At 43.5% G+C, this 22,421-nt stretch overlaps 1 protein-coding gene across 3 annotated transcripts in view; it reads left to right on the top strand.

Moving 5' to 3' along the window:
- LYPD6 (LY6/PLAUR domain containing 6) overlaps positions 1-22,421 on the top strand; it is a 38,767-nt gene that overhangs the window by 3,997 nt on the left and 12,349 nt on the right. The window contains exon 1 of one of the 3 annotated variants that reach the window (XM_074547841.1): positions 2,202-2,349. The exons of the other annotated variants lie outside the window; for them this stretch is intronic. The gene's annotated coding sequence lies outside the window, so the exon portion shown is untranslated. Of the gene's footprint in view, positions 1-2,201; positions 2,350-22,421 lie in introns of those variants that run through there. 3 annotated transcript variants of the gene reach the window in all.

The raw sequence follows: 22,421 nt of genomic DNA, 5'->3' as shown, positions 1-22,421 counted from the left end.
CATTATTGGGCGCTCGCGTGTCTGATCTCCGGGCTGATTTCCTGCCACTCTCGGGTGTAAAACTGAAGGATAAGTTACAACAGAGCCTGGAAACTGAATAAATTATTTGCTTTCAGCTCTGCTCATCCAACAGGGCTGGAGTTTTCCAATGGAAACCCAAGTTGCATCCCACGATTTGTCGATTAATCCAGTTTCTCACGGCCTGGATGAATAAAGGGGTTTAAGGGGGCACTAAAAATAAATGCCGGATGTCCCTCAAGGTGATTTTTAGGAGCTGAGGGCAGGAAGTTCTGACCCCTCTCCTTTTCCTTCTCCTCGTGTCTGTCAGATTGATGTGATGGGATGGGCACAGCAGATCCTTGGGGTCAAGGGATCCAAGGGCCGAGCTGGGCCCTGGGGAGAGCTGGAAGTGTCTGCTGGAGCTGCTGATGCTCTGGCTCCACAAAACTCACCCAGGGAGACCTATTTAGTGGAAATGAACTCATTTAGCTCGAAAACAAACTGTTATTTCAGCCCTGGGGCGGGCCCTGGGTGAGAGGTGCCGTGTCTGCCCTGCTGATTGGGATCTGCCTCTGGAAAGAGATCCCGGCTCGCTGGGAACTCTAAAGGCAGGTGGCAAGGCAGGATTTCTGGTGGCTCTCTAAAAGCAGGTGGCAAGGTAGGATTTCTGGTGGCTCTCTAAAAGCAGGTGGCAAGGTTGGATTTCTGGTGGCTCTCTAAAAGCAGGTGGCAAGGTTGGATTTCTGGTGGCTCTCTAAAGGCAGGTGGCAAGGTAGGATTTCTGGTGGCTCTCTAAAGGCAGGTGGCAAGGTTGGATTTCTGGTGGCTCTCTAAAGGCAGGTGGCAAGGTAGGATTTCTGGTGGCTCTCTAAAGGCAGGTGGCAAGGTAGGATTTCTGGTGGCTTTCTAAAAAGCAGGTGGCAAGGTAGGATTTCTGGTGGCTCTCTAAAAGCAGGTGGCAAGGTTGGATTTCTGGTGGATCTCTAAAAAGCAGGTGGCAAGGTAGGATTTCTGGTGGCTCTCTAAAGGCAGGTGGCAAGGTTGGATTTCTGGTGGATCTCTAAAAAGCAGGTGGCAAGGTTGGATTTCTGGTGGCTCTCTAAAGGCAGGTGGCAAGGTAGGATTTCTGGTGGCTCTCTAAAAGCAGGTGGCAAGGTAGGATTTCTGGTGGCTCTCTAAAAGCAGGTGGCAAGGTTGGATTTCTGGTGGCTCTCTAAAGGCAGGTGGCAAGGTAGGATTTCTGGTGGCTCTCTAAAGGCAGGCGGCAAGGTAGGATTTCTGGTGGCTCTCTAAAGGCAGGCGGCAAGGTAGGATTTCTGGTGGCTCTCTAAAGGCAGGTGGCAAGGTAGGATTTCTGGTGGCTCTCTAAAGGCAGGTGGCAAGGTTGGATTTCTGGTGGCTCTCTAAAAGCAGGTGGCAAGGTAGGATTTCTGGTGGCTCTCTAAAAAGCAGGTGGCAAGGTAGGATTTCTGGTGGCTCTTTGCCACTCTGGGGAGATTTTCACCTCAGACAATCCCTCCTTGTGCTGTAATGGGAGAGCAAGAGCAAAAGCACAAATAAACCCCATGATTATACCACTATTTTTTAAAAACTATTTTGAGTTCCATGATTTTTTTTTTTTTTGTGGTAGTTTGGATTTCCAGCAAGTCCTGTCATTCATATTTTTTCCTACAAAGTGAATAATGCCTCATTTTTTTCCTGTCCTAGACCCATTTTGCCCCTGGTGAGTTTTCTGTGTTTTTGTGGCGTGGTGTGACCTACTCAGAGAGGAGCAGAGCCCTTATCCCTCCGTGGCCATATGTTCCTAGAAATAATCATCATTTTCCACCAGGGCTGCTATGTGGGCTCTTCCCTGTCCACTTTGTTGTCCCTGGCTGAGTTTTTATAAATTTGCTGTGGAAATCTGATGGGCTTCACTGGAGAAATGTGTGTGTCTGGAGGCAGGACTCCTTCCCCACCAACAATAAAGCATTGTCAACCCCATAAAAATCTATTTTGGACATCTGTACGCCCAATAAACCCGCGGTTTATCCCTCGGCACGTGTTAAAACGGGGACAAACCCAGTATAAATGGCTGTTTGTTCATTGCCCAGCAGTGCCTACGTGATCCCAGCTCAGCCCCTGCTCCAGAGATTCCCTGTGAATCCACAATATTCCCATTTATGGGGTGCCAGCAGTGCCAGGGCAGGGAGTTAAGAGCGGGGCTCTCTCCCAGGGGATGCTGCAGATGCTCTGGGCAGGAGCTGCTCCTCCTCCCCGGCCTTGCCTTCGCTGCAAAACTCGGGAAAGCCTCAAAGCTGGGATGGATTTGGGATGATGGCATAAAATATCCCTCCTGCTGCTCCATCGGTGGGTATTCCTGAGGAATTTTTCCAGGGGGCTTCCTAATTTTACATAAATTGCTAAATATTCTCTATAAGTTGCTAATTATTCTATGTAATCTGCTAAATATGCTATAGAAATAGCTAAATATTCTATATAAATTGCTAAATATTCTATCTATATGATCTGCTAAGTATGCCATATAAATAGCCAAATACTCTTTATAAATTGCTAAATGTTCTATAGAAATTGCTAAATATTCTATAGAAATAGCTAAATATTCTGTATAAAATGCTAAATATTCTATATAAATTGCTAAATATTCTACCTATATGATCTGCTAAGTATGCCATATAAATAGCCAAATACTCTTTATAAATTGCTAAATGTTCTATAGAAATAGCTAAATATTCTGTATAAATTGCTAAATATTCTATCTATATGATCTGCTAAGTATGCCGTATAAATAGCCAAATACTCTTTATAAATTGCTAAATGTTCTATATAAATTGCTAAATATTCTATATAATCTGCTAAATATGCTAAAGAAATAGCTAAATATTCTATATAAATTGCTAAATATTCTATATCAAATGCTAAATATTCTGTATAAATTGCTAAATATTCTATCTATATGATCTGCCAAGTATGCCATATAAATAGCCAAATACTCTTTATAAATTGCTAAATGTTCTATATAAATTGCTAAATATTCTATATAAAATGCTAAATATGCTATATAAATTGCTAAATATTCTATATAAAATGCTAAATATGCTATATAAATTGCTAAATATTCTATATCAAATGCTAAATATTCTATAGAAATAGCTAAATATTCTATATAAATTGCTAAATATTCTATATAAAATGCTAAATATTCTGTATAAATTGCTAAATATTCTATCTGTATGATCTGCTAAGTATGCCATATAAATAGCCAAATACTCTTTATAAATTGCTAAATGTTCTATATCAAATGCTAAATATTCTGTATAAATTGCTAAATATTCTGTCTATATGATCTGCCAAGTATGCCATATAAATAGCTAAATACTCTTTATAAATTGCTAAATGTTCTATATAAATTGCTAAATGTTCTATAAAAAATTGCTAAATATTCTATATAATCTGCTAAATATTCTATATAAATTGCTAAATATTCTATCTGTATGATCTGCTAAGTATGCCATATAAATAGCCAAATACTCTTTATAAATTGCTAAATGTTCTATATAAATTGCTAAATATTCTATATAATCTGCTAAATATGCTATAGAAATAGCTAAATATTCTATATAAATTGTTAAATATTCTATATAAAATGCTAAACATTCTATATAAATTGCTAAATATTCTATCTATATGATCTGCTAAGTATGCCATATAAATAGCCAAATACTCTTTATAAATTGCTAAATGTTCTATATAAATTGCTAAATGTTCTATATAAAATGCTAAATATTCTGTATAAATTGCTAAATATTCTACCTATATGATCTGCTAAGTATGCCATATAAATAGCCAAATACTCTTTATAAATTGCTAAATGTTCTATAGAAATTGCTAAATATTCTATATAATCTGCTAAATATGCTATAGAAATAGCTAAATATTCTATATAAATTGCTAAATATTCTATCTATATGATCTGCTAAGTATGCCATATAAATAGCCAAATACTCTTTATAAATTGCTAAATGTTCTATATAAATTGCTAAATGTTCTATAAAAAATAGAACATTCTATATAAATATTCTATATAATCTGCTAAATATTCTATAGAAATAGCTAAATATTCTATATAAATTGTTAAATATTCTATATAACATGCCAGATATTCTATAAAACAGCTAAATATGCCACATAAATAGCTAAGTACTCTCTAGAAATAGCTACATATTCCATATAAGCTGCTAAATACTCTATATAAACTGCTAAGTATTCTCTATAAACTGCTAAATATTCTACATGAACTGCTAAATGTGATAGGAAAAGATGACAGGAATTACCTCACTTATAATTAAAATTTTATCACATTTTCCTCTTATGTCTTTTATTGGTTTAATGCCAATTACTCCTGTATTTTATCAAATTTAGGGTAGTTTTTTTGTTTTTTCTTTGCATTCTCCTCCTCTACAAGTGCCTTGAATAGAATAACATAAATTCCTCTCATGGAATTCTGCCTGCAATGATTTCCTATCAGTCTCCCTGAGCTTTTGTGTGGCTCTGCTTTCATCTCCAGACAAATTCCGGCTCTCAGGCAGGTGCCTGGCTCGCTGTGGGATGATCCCTGCGGATACTGCAGGGATTTGGCTGGAAAAATGGAAATATTTCAGCACCAGGCAGGTTGCGGAATTCCTGGGGTTTGTCCCGAGGAGGGAGTTAAGTGCTAAAAGAAAAAAAAAATTAAAATTAACAGAGGAAATTATTGGGATTCAGGATTGGTTTGCAGTGCAGGGAGTAAAAGGACTCTGGAAAATGGGAAGTATGGAAGGAGAGTGTTTTCCTGGTGGTTTATATCCAGAAATGCTGAAGGCTGCACACTCCTAATCTTGCCTCATTTTGAGCTTATTAAATGTGAGTTTTAAATACCCTGGGACAATTTTAAACAAGTCCTCAAAAATTTGCTTTCTCAGGAAATTTCGTGAACTGCTGCTGTTAGTCCTTCGTAATTAATTAATTGATTTGCTTACCGATAATGTTCTCCTCTGAAATAGTTGGAAATTTTAAACTCAGCCCCTGTTGCCTTTCATTGTTGTTATTCCTTGGTCCAGGCAGAGATTCCCAGCTGGAATCACCTCTCAGGGTCACTCCAGTGTTTGCCAGCTCTGCTCCTGAAGTGCAGCTTGGGGTGATTTCAGCTCACCGTCCTTCTGTGCCACAAAATTCACACTCCTGTTACAGAAATCAGGGATTTTTGGGTCTGGCTGGTGGAGGGAAGGGCTCGACGAGCTCATTTTTGGTGATTAATCACCTGCAGGATGGATTTTTTTAATGTAAATATTGTGTGTCTGGAGGAGAAGGTGAATTTATGCCACAAGTGCATACCACAAAAAAGTCACCTGAAAATGAGGTTGGTAGAAAGGGGAAGGACAAACAAACCAAAATATTTTCCATTAAACCCCTGCATTTCTCTTTGCCAGCTCCTGCAGATTTTAATTTATTTATTGTTCCACAGCAACAAACACAATTTTTGCGTAAACAAAGCAAATTCCGTCAGGTTACTCTTCAATTTTTGAGGAATTGAATAAAACACTTTAAAAAAAACTTGAAAAAACACTGATTAAAATTTATTAATGAAATAAATCTGGGCAGATGTGCTCCAGCAGCGTTCCCAAAGAGCCCTGGTGGCACAGGGGACAATGGCTCTTGTCCCCAGAAGAATGGGAGCCCTTGATGAGGTGTCAGCATCTCCAGACCTCGCTCTGTGCATCTGCTGCTCGAGTCATGGGGTCCCGTGGGCTCTCCTGGCCAGGATCCCGAACGGCAGCGCTTCAATTCCACAGCCCAAATATTGATTTAATGGGGGCTCTGCACGCGCAGTTTATTTAGAGTTGATTGGTGTGTTTGTACAAGTGAAATTTGTTTGAGCGTCCCCACATAAAGGCTTGTGGTAAATCTAAATATATGAAATAAAATAGACCATTTTAACTTCTAGGGTTTTAATTTTTTTTATATTACTCTGTTTTTTATACAAATTTGGCCGATTTTGTTGTGTTATTATGTATATTTAAATATTTAATGAGGTTGAATTTATTTTTGCACGTTTTATTTTCTCTACACCTACCAAGCTCTTTGTTTTTGTGCACGCCCAGCCTTTCCCAACCTTCAATATTCCACCACAGGGAGTTTGTTTTCCCGGGATCCTCGTGCTCCTATAACAAGATTCTGAAGGCAAACCAGTGCAGGGCTGGATTTCACAGAAATCCCGGCTGCTTTTCGGGCTCTCCTTCTTCCCAGACGTACATTTGGGGCTAAACTGCCGGGGAAGCAGATGCCAGTCTGCAGATATTAGGAGTTAAACCCTCTTGAGATGTCTCCATGCTCTTAAGGAGCTTCCAGCCCTCTCCAGGGAGATCCAAGGGGCGGGAGGAGAGGGTGAGCGCGGGGCTGGGATCCAACGTTGGGAGCCATCCGTAAATCCCAAATCTGGGCCCTCGGGATGCCCGCTGGGATTTTGTGGAGGGGTTTTCCAAGGAGGTTGTTTGGTGGTTAAGAGGTTTTTGGGGTGTCCATGGAGGTAGGGATGAAGGGAGGTTTGTGGGGAGTGAAAATGTTGTGGGTCCGTGGCATCCCAAGGAAAGGTCAAGCGGCCTTGTCCTCCTTTCACCTCCTGTCTCTGCTGGGTGTGTCCATCCATAGATAAAAATACAAAAAAATACATCTAAAATATCTATTTTATCCACCTAAAATATCTATTTTATCCATCTGAAATATCTGTTTTCTATAGCTCTATAAAACCTGCACACAAATACAGACAGCTCCATATTGGTCAGTTGGCCTTCAGTGGTGGAGAAGGCTTTAAAGTTGTTTTTCCAGCTGCGTTCTAAGGATGGAAAAAAACCCAAAAGTTTCACTGCTATTAAGTTGTTTTCAGTTTGTATCTACCAAGCCATGCTCTGCTTAAACATTTAACAGGGTACAAAGCATCTTTGGGACATTTAACAATTTTTAAAAAAATTAATATCACCATCTTCATATTTTTTCCAGATAACAGATATTTTAAACAGCTTTTACCTTGGGTTTAGATCTAATATTCAAGTGGTAAAAGGGAAAGAAGTGGTTTTTCAGTGGTTTTTATCCTTGGGAGTGTTTTTTTTTTGTGGAATTGCTTTATGGAGAAAATTTTAATTTAGGCAACTAAGAGTGTTTTTAATGAATGAATATTTATCTGCTTTGAGTTTTTTATCCACTAAAATATTTTATCTGGAAATGACATTTGGTGTTGTTTGGTTTGGTGTTCAGACAACAAGGCCTTGGCTCTTTGGGTCTGGCAAAATAAAAATCTTGAGCCTGACCCAGTTTAACAGCAAATTCCCAGCAACATTCCTGGCTCCAAAGACACCACATGCCCCATGTCTGTGGAAGCTGATTTTTACAACTTTGGGTCTTATCCTGGTTTGTAATTCCATTTTTTTTCCATGGTTGGGACACTTAAGAGTTTTCTCTCTTCCTTTCTCTGTGGGATTTTGGGTTTTTTTGGTGTCTAATGATTGGGCAAATCACTAGATTTGAGTGCAGAGTTTCTTTGGCTGAGGTATTTGGAGGATGTTCCCATCACAAAATGCTCATTGACTTCCCAACCTTCCCTTCCTTTCCAGCCTGGCCAAACGCCCTGATGGATCCAAGTGAGAAATTGTGTAACTTGAACAAAATCCTCTTTTCCCTAGGGAACCATACTGAAAATGGGACCTGAAGGATGAAAAAGGGGAAAATAAGCAACACCACGGGCTGGATCCAGTTGGTTTTTTCCTGTCTGCAGTGAAAGGGGACTGGGGGAACCATGGGGTGGGATTTGAGGTGGGAACCCCCCATGGATGGAGCTGGGCCTTGTTTCTCCCCTCACCTTAAAAGTCTGCTCGCAGTAAAACTTTTTAGCGCTTCTAATAATTGAAAAGTCCTGATTTCCTCGCTGGAATTAAATGCCTTTTAGTGGATTAGTTTGAACCACATCCACTAAGAGCTTGATCATCTGCCAGCCCCGAGAGTTGGGCCAAAGCTTTGTAAATTAATGAGCTCAAGGTGATTAGGACAGGTTGGGTGCTTTGGACCCTGCACCAAATTGTCCCCGTGCAAGGTGTGGAGCTCTGGGCGTCTGTCACTTCTTTTTCCCATTTTCATTTGGGTTCCTGGGCTGGGAGGGCGTTTTGGGAAGGGATTTTCCTGACTTGGCTGCCAAAACCATGAAGGGAACCGTGTGATGCCGCATGAAAATAATATTGAGGTCCCAAAAGTAGAAGCAACATCATAACCACACTTGTTGCTGGGATAATTCCAATTCCAGTCTCAATCCAAGGATATTTATCTTTGTATCCAGGATCAATCCACAGGATGTTTTATGGGAACATGAAACACCTGAAACCTCTGTGGGAAGGGGATTTTAAGTCTTGCAGCTGCATTTTTGTGTGAATGGAAAAATGTCTTGGGACAAATATGTTGGTTCATCTTTATTTAAAGTGTGGGATTTCCACAGAGTTTTGTGGGTAGTGGAGCAGCTTCCCCATGGATTCTTGGCTCAGAGTCAAGGAGAGGAACTGAGCTTTTAGTACCCAACAGGGCAAGTTGTGGGGATGGCTTCAGCACACATTTCATCTGTAATTTCTTTCTAAAAATGTGGTAACTTGCAGTAAAATGTGGCTTTCCTTGGAGGCAGGGAAGAATCTGGTGATGGAAAAACGAAAAGTGTGCACTGCACATCTGAATTCCCACTGTGGTTCCAAGGACAGTTTGATGGGTTTGAGAGTGAATGCCTCATTCCCAAGGCTGATCCCACACCTGCCTGCTGCTTTGCATCCTGCATCTTCAGGAAATGAGAGCAATTCCAAACTGAGTTTAGTTTAAACTCAGTTTAGATTTTTTGTTTAAAATTCCTGATAATCGTGTTCATTGGTGCCAGTGTTTATCCTCAGTTTTTCTTTCTGATCAACATCCATGGAGGAGGGCTGGAATTAGAGAATTCTCTCCAATCCAAACCATTCCATAACTCATATTATCGTTGCTTTTCCAAGGAAATTTTTCCTCACAGCTCTTCCCCTGTTTCTCTGAGGACAGTTTATGCTGTTGGGTATCAGAAGCTCTCTGGAGAGGGGATTATTTTCAAGGTGATCTGTCCTGCAAAGATTCCCTGTGCTTCCAGCAGCTGTCAGCAGGATCTGGCAGGGCTGGGTGAGCGCCCTTGGGTCTGTCTGAGCTCTGTTTGTTGGATTTTTCATGTTATTTTGAAGTGGTTTGGGTAAGAATTGAATATCTGCTTATTCTTTTCAAATCCAACATTCCTGCAGCTCACCTGGCTGGATAATACAGCACTTCCTGAGCTGGTTTTGGGTCTCTGATGTGTAAAATTGAGCACTGAGGTTGCTTAAAGAAAATATCACCAGGTTTTGGCTGCTGGTGATGAGAGAGAAATTTCCTGAGTCCCTTCATGGGTGGGACCTTCTGTGGCAAATCCTGGGGTGAGAATTTGGATTATCCCTCAGGTGAGACCCCACCTGCAGAGCTGCCTCAAGCTCTGGGGTGGAGATGTTGGTTCTGATGTTGGTTCTGATGTTGGTTCTGATGTTGGTTCTCCAACATCAGAAGGTGCTGGAGCAGATGCAGAGGAGGCCCTGGAGCCCCTCTGGAGCCAGGCTGGGAGAGCTGGGAATGTTCCCCTGGAGAAGGGAAGGCTCCAGGCAGAGCTCAGAGCCCCTGGCAGGGCCTGAAGGGGCTCCAGGAGAGCTGAGAGGGGCTGGGGACAGGGATGGAGGGACAGGAGCCAGGGAATGGCTCCCAGTGCCAGAGGGCAGGGATGGATGGGACACTGGGAATTGTTGGGAATTGGGAATTCCTGCCTGGGAGGGTGGGCAGGCCCTGGCACAGAGAAGCTCTGGAGCGAGTCCTGAGGAGGCCACGGAGAAGCTCCAAGCACTGGAGATTCTCTCTGGGGACAAAATGCAGCAAAATAATTGTTCCAAAATCTCCTTTTCTTACCCCTCCCTGCCTTCTCCCCATGGTGCCTCCCAAATCCTGATGCTGGGCCAGAGCAGCACATGGAATTGTGGATGATGGCTGGAGAAGGGAAGGCTCCAGGGAGAGCTCAGAGCCCCTGGCAGGGCCTGAAGGGGCTCCAGGAGAGCTGAGAGGGGCTGGGGACAGGGATGGAGGGACAGGAGCCAGGGAATGGCTCCCAGTGCCAGAGGGCAGGGATGGATGGGACACTGGGAATTGGGAATTCCTGGCTGGGCTGGCATTCCCAGAGCAGCCCCTGGATCCCAAGGCAGCACCCTGGGGTGGTGGAAGGTGTCCAGGTAGGAACTGGATGATCCCCAGGTCCCTGCCCACCCAAACCATCCCACTGTGGCTGGAGGCTGCATCTCCCACCCCATTCCGTGCGCTCCAGGTGTGGGAATCGAGCGGCTCCTTGGGAATGGCTGGGCCGGGAGCTCCTGCCAGAACCTCTCTGGGTCTGTGCCCTGATTGAAACACATCCCAAAGAGCCCCCACTGGGTTTCTGCTCTGAAACTGATGGGGTGATAAGGTGGGAGCTGATGGGGTGATAAGATGGAAGTTGTGCCTGGAGCTGGACATTGAGGTTCCTATGAACCCTCAGGAAAAATGCTCTTTTGTTCCCAGTTTTGCACAGGAAGCTCATTTTGGCTTCTTTTAGTATCACAGCTCCATCTGGCAGGGAGTCAGAGCTCCAGCTCCATGACCTCATATCTCTGGCACAGAGCTCCACAAAGCAGCCCCTGATAAGAAATGAAAAATGTGAAGTATCTGCAAGGCTGTCATAACAGGACAAGGTTGTACAGCACATTTTTTATTTCTCCTCTTCCCCTTCGAGGTGAAAAATGAATTTTTCTGAGCTGTGATCAGGATTCCAGAGGATAAGCAAAACCAGGGGGGAAATTCTGGGTTTTGCTCTGTCCCATCTGTGGCTGTTGGGGCTGAAAATCCACCTGATCTCCCAGAGTGGTGCCTCCACCTCCACATTTATCAGGGAATTGGAGCCACGAGGGGTGAATGAATGGATATTTTCATATTTATGTTCATATTTATGGCTGCCTTGCATAAATTTAGGAAGGGGTCTTAAAGCTCATCCCATTCCAGCCCCTGCCACTGGCACCTTCCACTATCCCAGGTTGCTTCAAACCCTGTCCAACCTGGCCTTGGAATTTTACTTTATTTTTATTATTTTCCTTCTGGTATTTTAAAATTATTATTTATTGAAAACTCTAAAGCAAAGACTTAAAACATTGATTATTTCCTATTCTGAGGCAGACAATTTTCATGGCCAGGCTGGGTGAAATTTTAGGATTTAAGGTGTGGAAGAAACAAATTCCCTGTGGAGGAATGAGAATTTTCCTGCTTATCTGTTAATTCTGTTGCATAGAGGAGAAGGCCTGGATTATAAAAACAAAACCAAACTGTTCAAACTTCTCTTTGTTATTTTTATTTTTTAAAATTTAATTCTCTGACATTCTGACCTGGAGCAATGCTTTTGGTAAGGTGATTCTGGTAAACAAAGAGCACACACCTGAGCAGAGGTGGGAAATTGTTCCCTAATTAATCAATTAATCCCTAATTAATTCCTGGTGCTCCTCCCACTGCTGGGTGACTTTAAAGGAGCTCAGGGAGCTCCTGGTCCTTGGTTTGGTCCTGCTCACATTATCCTGCTGCTCTGGAGTCCTTTGGTTCCCTGCCTTCTACAGAAAGGTAGATTTTTAAATCACTTTTTGATTTGTGATGGGTTTTTTTGGAGAAGATGAGGGACCTGGATGGTAAAGGAGTAGCTGGGACTGCTCTGGTTGGGCTCCAGTGCTTGGGAACACAAAATAATTAATTTAGGAATTATGGTGTTCAGAACTGTGGCCTCAGCTATGAGTTTATGTGTAGAGTTGCACTGGCGGTAGGAGGGGCCAAGATTTTGGGTGGATTTCAAGATTTCTGCAGGATCTGGGTCCTGTGGGAGCTGCTCCCTCTCAGGCTTTGCAGGAGGATGCTCCTCCCCCTGAATCCTCAGGTTTAGCTTTTATATTTTTCAGAGTTTGCAGCTTTAGTATGCAGCTCTGAGCTTCACATTCAGCGTTGCTGAGCTCTGTGCACAGAGCAGGGAGACAAAACAATTCCTGCTCCAGCTGGGCACCAAGGACAAATGACCCAAATCTCAGCCCCAAGAGCACAAACCCCGTGGGCTGGAGAGAGAAAAACAAGCAGGGTGGGACTGCAGGGGCTGAAGCTGGGATGGGACAATGAACTGCAAGGTGCAAATGGAGCAGAACTGATCCCAGGGACAGAGCCCGGGAGCGCTCGTGCATTTTGGGGCCATTTTGGTTCATCTTGGGTGCAGCCCTGGCTGGGCTCTGGTGCTGCCCAAGGTGGATCCAAGGAGGAGATGCTGGGAATGAATCCCTGCTTTATTCTGGGACTCTGCCCAGCCTCTGTTCCAGGGCATTGTATCAAGGCATCACCACCACTCCAGGCCTCAGTGTCCCTCTGGAGCTGGGATTTGAGGCCAGTGGGATTTCCTGCTGATTTCAAGGAAAACAGAGCAGCTGAAATGTCTGCTCCTGGGAATTTCTGGTTTCCACCTGGTTTTTCAGTAATTTATTTTGGAATATATTAGCAAATCTTCCTGACTTCCTGGCTTCTGCTCCCTTTGCATCTTGCAGTTCATTGTCCTGGGCCTGGGCAGCCCAGGCCAGGGCCTCACCACCCTCACAGGGGAGGATTTTTCCCAATGTCTCGTCCAATTCTCCTCTCTCTCAGTTTAAAGCCAAAAGTTGTGCCTGCCCCTGGATCCCTGGCAGCGCCCAAGGCCAAGCTGAATGGGTTTGGAGCCCCCTGGGACAGTGGAAGGTGTCCCTGCCATGGCAGGGGTTGATTGGGATGGATTTTACATCCCTTCCAACCCAAACATTCCATGATTTCTTGGATTTTTATCTTATAATATGAATCCTGATATTAAAATATAGGGTAGTTATAATAATATTCAATTAGATGTAACAATAAATTGTAATATTTTCATATATAATCATTGCAACCACACTGGCACTCCCAACTGCAGGCCATCATTTCCAACTGTGACCAGAGCTGACCTCACTCCTGAGTTGGCTGGAAGTGCTCAATGTTCACAGAAATAAGAAAATTTCTTTTTCTAAATATCTTTTTTCCATTATTGGTTTGAGATATTTACACAATTAGACATCATGGCAATTAAATTAGTGTTTCAGTGCCAAAAACTTACTGTTGGGTAGCCTGGTCATTGATATTAGCAAGTAATCTACATTTTTATCTATAATATCCTTGGAAAGGCCATCATTCCCTAAAGGAATCCTGGTGTCATTGATTTTTTCCATGAGGCCTCGGTGACCTGTAAAAAAATTAATTAAAACGGTGGCACAAAAATTAATTTGGAATTCCTTTTATCACACCTGTTTCCATGTATCCTCTGAACCAGTGGATTTTTGAATTTCCAGCCCATTTTCTAGTTAGTCTGTTGGCTTTAGGGAGCAAATTTTCATCATGCTTTAGTCTAGGCTGTTTTAATTTAAGTTTTTTCTTTTCTGTAATGTTGTGAACTGGCCAGGTTGTGCTCTCTGCTCTGTCTTGCATAATCTGTGTTGATCCAGGAGCAATCCTTTGGTATTCTCAAGATTCCTACACCCTTCTGGAGGTGGTTTCTCAGTGATTAGGGAGGTAAAAAATAAATATAATAAAATATAATTATGTCAGCATATTGCTTGAGTTGAGAAACAAAGCCATACAAAACTTTGGTTCAAATATTTTAAATTTAAATGGGTTTATTTTGTCTTAAGTATTCTTTTGGGGTTTTTGTGGTCAAACACGGAAGTGTTGTGGAATAATTTTCTTGGAAGCCTCTTTTCTCTCAAGGAAAAGCAGGAAGAGGTGCCCTTGGAGGATCATTATTTACAGTGATATTTGTTACTGTCAGCATGGAAATAATTGGCAGAAAAGGTCAATTTGTGAGAAATCAGCAGCTGAAAAGTTTGAGTATTTTCAACGTTTCCCTGGTCAGACACAAATTCCTCCATGAATTTGGGGCAGGGTGAGAGCAGAGATCAGATCTGATGGAAACCAATAAATCACAGGGATGGAACACGTCAGTGGTGACACAGGGAACGTTATGGATTGTGGCCTGTGGAATTCCAGGTGATTCATGAGGGAAAATGAAGCCATGGTGAAATCAGGGGGGCACATTTTGGGGAGCTTTTGTGCTTTTAGCATGTTCTGGAGGTGAGTGTTTGAGGCAGATGAGTTGGAGCACGATTTTGAGGGATTCTCCTTACAAGATAACATCTCTGAGCTGGCAGACTCCTGAATTCCTGGTGATGTTCCAAAAAAGCCTTGGGAAAGTGGACTTGGTCATGCCAAGGGGATGAGACATTCAGATCTAGCACGGGGCAGGGCGGATGAGGAGAGGTTTAAAGTTTAATTAACACCAAGGAGGGGTTCGGTTTTTAATTGATGTGCCACAAAAAGCTTCTGTTTTCCTCATTTGGTTATGGGGTGAGGTGGAAAGAGATGTGGGGGCCTAAAGGGGCTCCAGGAGAGGGAATTTGGACAAGGGATGGAGGCACAGGAGCCAGGGAATGGCTCGCACTGCCAGAGGGCAGGGATGGATGGGAGATTGGGAATTGGGAATTCCTGATGGGGAGGGGCTGGGCTGGGATTTGCAGAGAAGCTGTGGCTGCCCCTGGATCCCTGGAGGTGCCCAAGGCCAGGCTGGAGCAGCCTGGGATGGTGTAAGGTGTCCCTGCCATGGCAGGGGTGGAATTGATGCCTGGAGAAGGCTGCCCAAGAACAGAGCTAAAGAATAAAGCAGGGATTCATTGCCAGCATCTCCTCCATGGATCCACCTTGGGCAGCACCAGAGCCCAGCCAGGGCTGCACCCAAGAGGAACCAAAACGGCCCCAAAATGCACGAGCGCTCCCGGGCTCTGTCCCTGGGATCAGTTCTGCTCCATTTGCACCTTGCAGTTCATTGTCCCATCCCAGCTTCAGCCCAGGCAGTCCCACCCTGCTTGTTTTTCTCTCTCCAGCCCACGGGGTTTGTTGTAGTGGAGACAGAGACAGCACAAAGCAACACACTCCATTTTCAGAAGGCTCCAAATGTGCTTTTTATACATTCTCACAAAATTTCTAAGTTTACACTTTACTCATTGGTCACAAGAAGCAAAGTGCCCATTGGAATAGGCAGCTGCAGGTTTCACTTATTTCTCTTTCTTTCTTGGTTTCTATGTCAAAGACCTTGGTAGAAAATTCTTTCAGGGGTAAAACTGGATCCTCTTCAAAATTCAGAATTCTCTGTGGCTCCCAGAAGCTGCTGTAAAACCTCTCCCACAGCTGTTTGTGCTCTTGGGGCTGAGATTTGGGTCATTTGTCCTTGGTGCCCAGCTGGAGCAGGAATTGTTTTGTCTCCCTGCTCTGTGCACAGAGCTCAGCAACGCTGAATGTGAAGCTCAGAGCTGCACACTGAAGCTGCAAACTCTGAAAAATATAAAATCTAAACCTGAGCATCAGAAAGGGATCACCTTTAAGGTCCTTCCAACCCAAACCAGTCTGGGATTCCATCAAAATTCTTCCAAGCACTTGGGTTTGTCTCCATCCTGAACATCCCACCCCCTTCCCAGCTCAGCTCCTGCTCCGTTTCCCTGCTGACCTCAGGCAGTGTCCAGCCCTTTGTCCTGGCTCCTGGCCGTGTTTATTGTCCTTCACTCCCCTGATTTTTATGCTTATTTTCATTTTTTATTTTTATATTACCCAAACCAGGGTTTTCCCTTCTCATGGGGACTGAGTGTTGTCCTCGTGACCCTCAGGATTTATCTCATGAGCATTCCTGGAAGATCCTCAATTATTTTCCCATCCCTTTTTTTCTGAGCCCATTTTTAGGAAGCTTTATTCATGCCAGCATTATTTCTGCCACAAACCAGAAATATTCTGCTTATTGTGAATAAAATGCTGTTATTTTGGAAAAGTTTCTGTTATCCAGGCACTGTAATTTCTGGGAAATTCACTTTTTCTATACTTGGGCACTGTTGTTATTTGCAGTTAACCCTGGATAAACACAGCAAATAATCCATGAGCTCCAGGGAATTATTCCTGGTGGGTTGAAGCAGCAATTGGATGAAAAAAAAATCAAGAACCTCCAAAAACCCCTAAAACCCACCATAACTGAAAAAATAAATGAAAAAAATCCTGAAACAACCACAACAAAATAATCCTTTTGTGACATTGCTTAAAAATTATAAGGTTTATTTTGGGGTGAGATCCATTAGAATGAGAGCCTGGTTCTCTGCTGACAGAACTGTTGAGTAGCTTGGTTTATTTTCTTTATTAAATAAATATTAATATTAAATAAAATAATTGAATTAATCTATTTACTCTTACTGAAAATAAATTTGTGCCTCAGCTTTCTGACCTCCTGGCAGACAATTATGGATCACAGGGATATTTTCCTGTTTAGCTGTGGAATATAACAGGATTTTTCATTCTTATTTTGTGATGTGCCCATAATTTTCATTATGTGATAAATACACATTAAAATTTATTGACAGTGTTTATCTACAAGGGAAATGCAGGAAGGATAATGAACTTGTGTAAGGATGGAATTAAAAATTAAATATACAAAGAAATGGATGATGAGGGAGTGAAACATTCCTGCTTTATTCCTGGAGTTTTCTGCAGTTAGTGCCCTTTATAAATCGTTTCCTCCAAGCTGAACTTGGAACAGCAAAATTGTCCATTTTAGCATCAGAAAAATCAGTTAAAATTAATTCAGTTATTCAGAGCATTTTGTCCATCTGTACATTGTAATGACATAAATGAAAAGGAGTGACTTTCTGCACAAGGGTAAAGAATTTTCTGTGGGAAGGCACCAGGACTCAGCTTTGCAGGACATTGATGTGATAAAAACCAGGGAGAAATCCAAAATTTCCATCTCAGGAATATCTACTGAGACCCCTCATTGTGGTGTTGGAAGTTTGAAACCATCCTGGGAGCTAAAATGGAGATGGAGTTTTACAGCTTCCCATTGTGCTAGGGAGGCGTTTTCTCTTAATTAGAATTTTTTTTCATCATCAAGTTGGAAAAATAAAGGAATCAAATGGCTTTTTCTGTAAGGAAAAGTGGCAATTGGAATTCAAATAACACTGGAAATTCTTATGGAGCAGAGGGTTTGTTTTGGGTTCGGCTGGGTTTTGTTTTTCTGGAAAAATTAATGAAAATTGTCGTGAATTAAGGATTTGTTTACTCCGTGGATTAACTAGACAGCTGAAAGTACATTAATTAGTCAGTTCTCGTTTGGGTTTATTGCATATTATTTAATGATATGTAGCTTTTCTAATTTATACCAAAACAAAGCATACATTAAAACTGGAGTAGGATAACTTTGAGTAAAGCTTTTGGAGGAAAATACCTGAAATTTGGTGTCACAGGATAGAAAATACAAAATCGGGTGAATTTTGCTCTTTAAATATAATTAATTATGGCAATTTCTGCAAAGAGATTTACAGCAAAATTCGTTACAGTCCTTATGGAGCAAAGGGTGGCAGCAGAAATGATAAAATAGAGCAAGAAACACTTATTTATTTGGATTCACAGAAACATGAGCTACTTTATCAAGATAAAAATGAGAATGAGGTACTTATCTAAAGGATCCTTGTAGGAGGCTTGGGTCCTTGGCCATTAGATTTTATGGAGATGTCGGAATTGTACAGCTGGGAATGGCCGAGCCATTCCCAATTCCCAGTTATTTCCCTGAGGGTTGGCCGTGGCATCTTCTCCAGCCTGGTTTGAGATGTGCTCTTTGGAAATGTGGGAAGCAGAGGTGTTGTCCTCCTAAGTGTCCTCTCCTTTTGTGGCTTCCCTGGATTTTTGGTGCCTTGCGCCAACGGGAATTCACGCGCGGGTCGGGAAATAAAAAGTGGGATGAACTCTGGGTGAACTGCCAGGGGAAGGGAGCCCTTGCATGGTCTCGTCCCTGTGTTTCCAGGGCTGGAAAAATGACACATGGTGTTTGTGAACTGCTCTGTGCATATGATAAATTATTTGGGGAGAAAAACACGGCGTTACAGCGGGAATTGGGAAAACCGGGATTCGTTAAAATATCGCGGAATTGAGGAGAGGCAAGGAATAATAACGGTGCAATCAGTGATGGGTCACAACACTCCTCAGAGGGGAAAAGGCTGAAATTTTGGCTGCGTTCACAACAATGGAGCCTCGTTTGCGTGAGGTGACGTTGGCGGGGCCGAGCCGTGGCGCCGCGCGGGGCTCGCTGCGGTGCCTAATCTAGCATGGCAAATGTGCGAGGTGATGTCCCGGAGGAACTGTCACAAATCCCGCCGGAGAGGCATCGGGAGAGCGGGGACACAATGGTGCAGATTGATGTCTGGCTTTATTAAAGCACAGTTTGGCGCAGGAGGGACAGGCTCCCCCTTTCATGTGCCCGTCAGCCTCTAATCAAAGAGTTTCTTATCAATACTTGTGGCGCAAAGATACTGAATGCAGAATTGCAGGGAAATGGCGGGGGGGGAAAGAAAATATCTTTTGGAAGTGCCCTTTTCACCAATTAGATCTGGAGATGTCACTGGGCTGGGGTTTAATTTGGCCCGAGCACGCTTGGTTAATTGGGTAGAACTCATTTTTGTAATAATCAGGAGGGTTCGGAGCTTTGGTGCTCTGCTTTGGCCTCCCCCCAATTATTCGCTGTAACAGTCCCACAGCCAGAGCCAGAATCCTGCCCGTTGGAAAACGATGGGATTGTTTGGAGACCTATTTTCCCCATCATCCCAATGACCCTCCCTTGTCATTTTTTACGACTTGAAATATTTGTTGCTGTAGCACAAATGAAATGTTCCAGGAGTTTACCCAGGATGACCTTGGACTCAGGAGCTGTTCCTCTGACCCTTTAAAAATACTGAGGATCCTCCTGCTCCCAAGGATGTCCCAATTTTCTTGACTTAGTAGAAATTTAACTTTAAAACCTCATCCTATTCTGTTTAAAATGCTACAAGCTGAACCATGGGCTAGAAAAGTGTTTTATTGAGGGTTTCACATCTTGGTTGCAGCTTAGATGATTTCCCAGCTCTTGTCAGAAACACAGAATGCATTCTCCTGTGTTTTTGGATTTCCCGTGTTTCTTTGGCATTGTTTTGGCTTCATTTTTTTTGCTCACACTGCAATATTCTTTCCCTTTTTCCCAGTAACTGGGATGCTCTTGCTTGGTTTAAATAGGAAAGATGGTCCAGGATGATCCCAATTGCTGTTTCCACACGGAGCAAAATTTAATTTTGTGCGTTCCCCTTCCTCCTTTTGCCATGAGAGTTTCCCGAGGAGGAGGAAGGCCATGTGTGATCCACAGAAATCCCATCCCTGCTTTGGGAAGAGGAGCCCTTTCAGCTGCCCCACTGAACTCAAATATTTATTTAGGGAATAATTTAGCTGCTCCCCTCCCCTTGGCCGCCGGAACTCAGCAACTGGGGGTTTTTGCTTCTTATTAGCAGGAAAATCCCAGGATTTCTGTGCTCACGCATGGTTTCCTTATCCTGTCTGTGTGGAGCCGGGCTGTCTGGGGGCTCTCCATGCTCTGAGGTCAGCCTGTGTGCTGAGGGGCTTCCAAAATCCCCAAACTGAGAAAAATCCTGGTCTGCCACATCCCTCCAGGCTTTATGCTCTTTTTGCCTCTCATGCAAAAACCCAGGCCTTGAAATTGTTTGTTGGATCATCCATGTCCATTTTCCTGCTGAGTCAGAAGTGTTCATGGTCACAGATTTGAATATTCCATGTAATTTAAAGGAAGGAAGCTGGTGTCCCTGCACCACACTCATGGAGTAAAATAGGAATGAATTCTGTCTGACTTGGAATATTTCACCTGCTCAGCTTGAAAATTAATTTGCAGAAATTGTATTTTCTTATATCATGGCATGGCTGAATTTCAAGTTCACCTTTTTTCCCTGTCCTTAATCCCAAATATTGAGTGTCTTAGATATTCCAGTAAAATATATTTATTCCATCCCTGTGTTTTTCTGAAGCCTAACTATCCTGAGGATGAATGGAAGTGACATTTTACCCCTAATCATTAAAAGATGGAAGGATTTAAGAAAAGTTTCACTGGTGGGACTGAAATTATGAGTGATTCAGGTTGAAAACAGAAGCCAAGTGCTGGCTGTAAAATAACCTTGGAATCACATCCTGTGAAAGATTAAATTGCATCCGAGGGAAGGCGGTGTGAGAGGGAACATATTGTCCCCCCCTTCACTTCCCCAGGTCCAGGGCTTTTAGCTCAATGAACTCCAGGCTTTGTAATTAGCAGCCAAGGCGATTAGATGGGCCACGTTCCTGGGAGTAATTAGTGCACTAATTGTGTTTGATTGTTTAATTACTCTTGCTCGCTGTAATTGAGGAGAGGCAGCGAACCCCTCTGCGAGAGCTCCAAGAGGTTCCTTGGATACAAGAGCTTTACCATGTCCCATTTTATGGGGAGGGGGACGCACATTTAACCATTCCTGGGGTGAAACTGCCAAGAAAATCCCCTAAATAGCACGTGGAAAAAAGCTGGATTTGGAGGCAATTCATAAAATTCCAGGGTTTTTTTTTCATAACCTTTTGACGTGTGTGGTGGGAACCAAAAGAAATAAATAGAATAGACACAAAAAGGCTGAGCAGGATAAAGGGGAAGGGGGAAAAAGGCAATTAGAGCTGGAGAAGTTGCAAATAGTCCTTAGGATTGTTGTCTGGGATCCGGCACAGCTGCCAGATGGAAAATGTTCCATTGCCATTCTGATTTGTCTTTGGGCAGTGATGACACAGGCAGAGAGCTGGGCTTGGATTTGGAAGCTGGAGGGAGATGAAAAATAACCCAAATATTGTAAATTCAGTCGTGGAAAATCCAACCTGTAGGTTTGTGGGACCTGGAAGAAAGGCAGGAGGAAATTCTGCAGAGTTATTTGGGAAAGCCACGTTGGGGCTGTGCATGAGGGAATTCCTGGAGGGAAGTCTCTGCCTCCAGGAACAGCTCTTCCAGCCTCATCAGGCTGCTCAGAGTTCTCATGGCTTCGTTTCCCACTGAGGAATGATCACCCTAGGGCAGAGGAAGGATGGCCCTGCAGAACAGAAACAGCCTCGGTGGCTTCTCACAGATGGCACTGCCTGGCCATGCTGTGATTGCTGATTTAGGCCTCAGAAAGCCTCCTGCCCACTGACAGGGAACTTTTGCTGGCTTGTTTCAATGAAGGAAGAGTTGATTTAGGGAGCTCTGAGATGGAGGCCCTTCCAAGGGGAAGGATAAGAGGAAATGTCAGGATGAAGTTAGTTGGAACCTTGTAGGAACTTGGAGGTGTGGCCCAGACAGCAAGGAGGAGATGAGGAGGAAGGTTGGGATGAGCTGTCAGCAGAATCATCCCTCCTCCTTGAGGGACAACCATCAGCCTCCCACCAACCAGGCAACTTCCCACTGCCCTGGAAATCCAGGGAGAGCAGGGAAATGCTCCATCTCCCCCTGGAGCAAGGTGGAGGGCCCTGAACGCCACAACCTGTGCCATGCTTGTGTGAGGAAACCCACAGAAATACCCATGAATCAGGAATTCCTTCCTGCCTGGCTTTGGCTGAGTGTTTGTATGGGAAGATTTGGTGTCTGACTCCCTTTTTTTATCCTTCCTGGAATGGTGTTTTTACTGCAAACTTGCAGCAGGCCTAGCTCAGGGGTTTGGTCGTGGTCAGCCAGCTGACCTGAGGAGGACAGAAGGGACAAAGCCATCCTTTAAAATAACTGTCCCCTCCATCAACACTTCTCTCCTAAACCCAGAGCCCTGATATCCGGCCTCCTCTCCAGAGAGGGTTGGGGCCTTCCATTGTCCCCAGAGCCGGTGCCAGCGAGGCCGAGATGTCCCCTCCCTAATGAGAGCTGACAAGTGGGCAACTGGGCGGCTGCTCAGGGCCTCCCACGGCTCATTTGCACCGTGGTGGGGCAAAGGCCAGGCCAGAGTAATCCAAAATGGGAGCTGTAGGAAAGGCATTCTGTGCTGTTCTTGTGAGCCAGCAAGGCCTCCTGGTGATAAGGAAAGCCCTGTATCTCTCCTGAGGAAGACACCAAGGTTGTCACCATTGAGAGAGGTGATGAAGGAAAGAAAGTTAAAAGATACAGACTCCAGCTGGCTCACAGAGTGACCTGGATCCTTGTTCACCCACTGAGAACTTTGTTCCTTTCTTACAACCAATGGGCAGTGAATGTGTATGTTGAGTGAATGTAAATATCTTGAAAAACTATAAAAGCAACATGTCCTATAATAAATCCTTCTCTCTTGCACCCTTCTGATGGAGTCTTGGTGCTTCGTGCTGTGTCACGCTCAGGGAATGGCCTTCCCACCTCTGAGGTGCTG

The sequence above is a fragment of the Zonotrichia albicollis genome, chromosome 10, assembly GCF_047830755.1.
Source record: "Zonotrichia albicollis isolate bZonAlb1 chromosome 10, bZonAlb1.hap1, whole genome shotgun sequence".
In the NCBI taxonomy this organism is placed as follows: Eukaryota; Metazoa; Chordata; class Aves; order Passeriformes; family Passerellidae; genus Zonotrichia; species Zonotrichia albicollis.
This window is presented reverse-complemented; position numbering and strand designations above follow the sequence as displayed.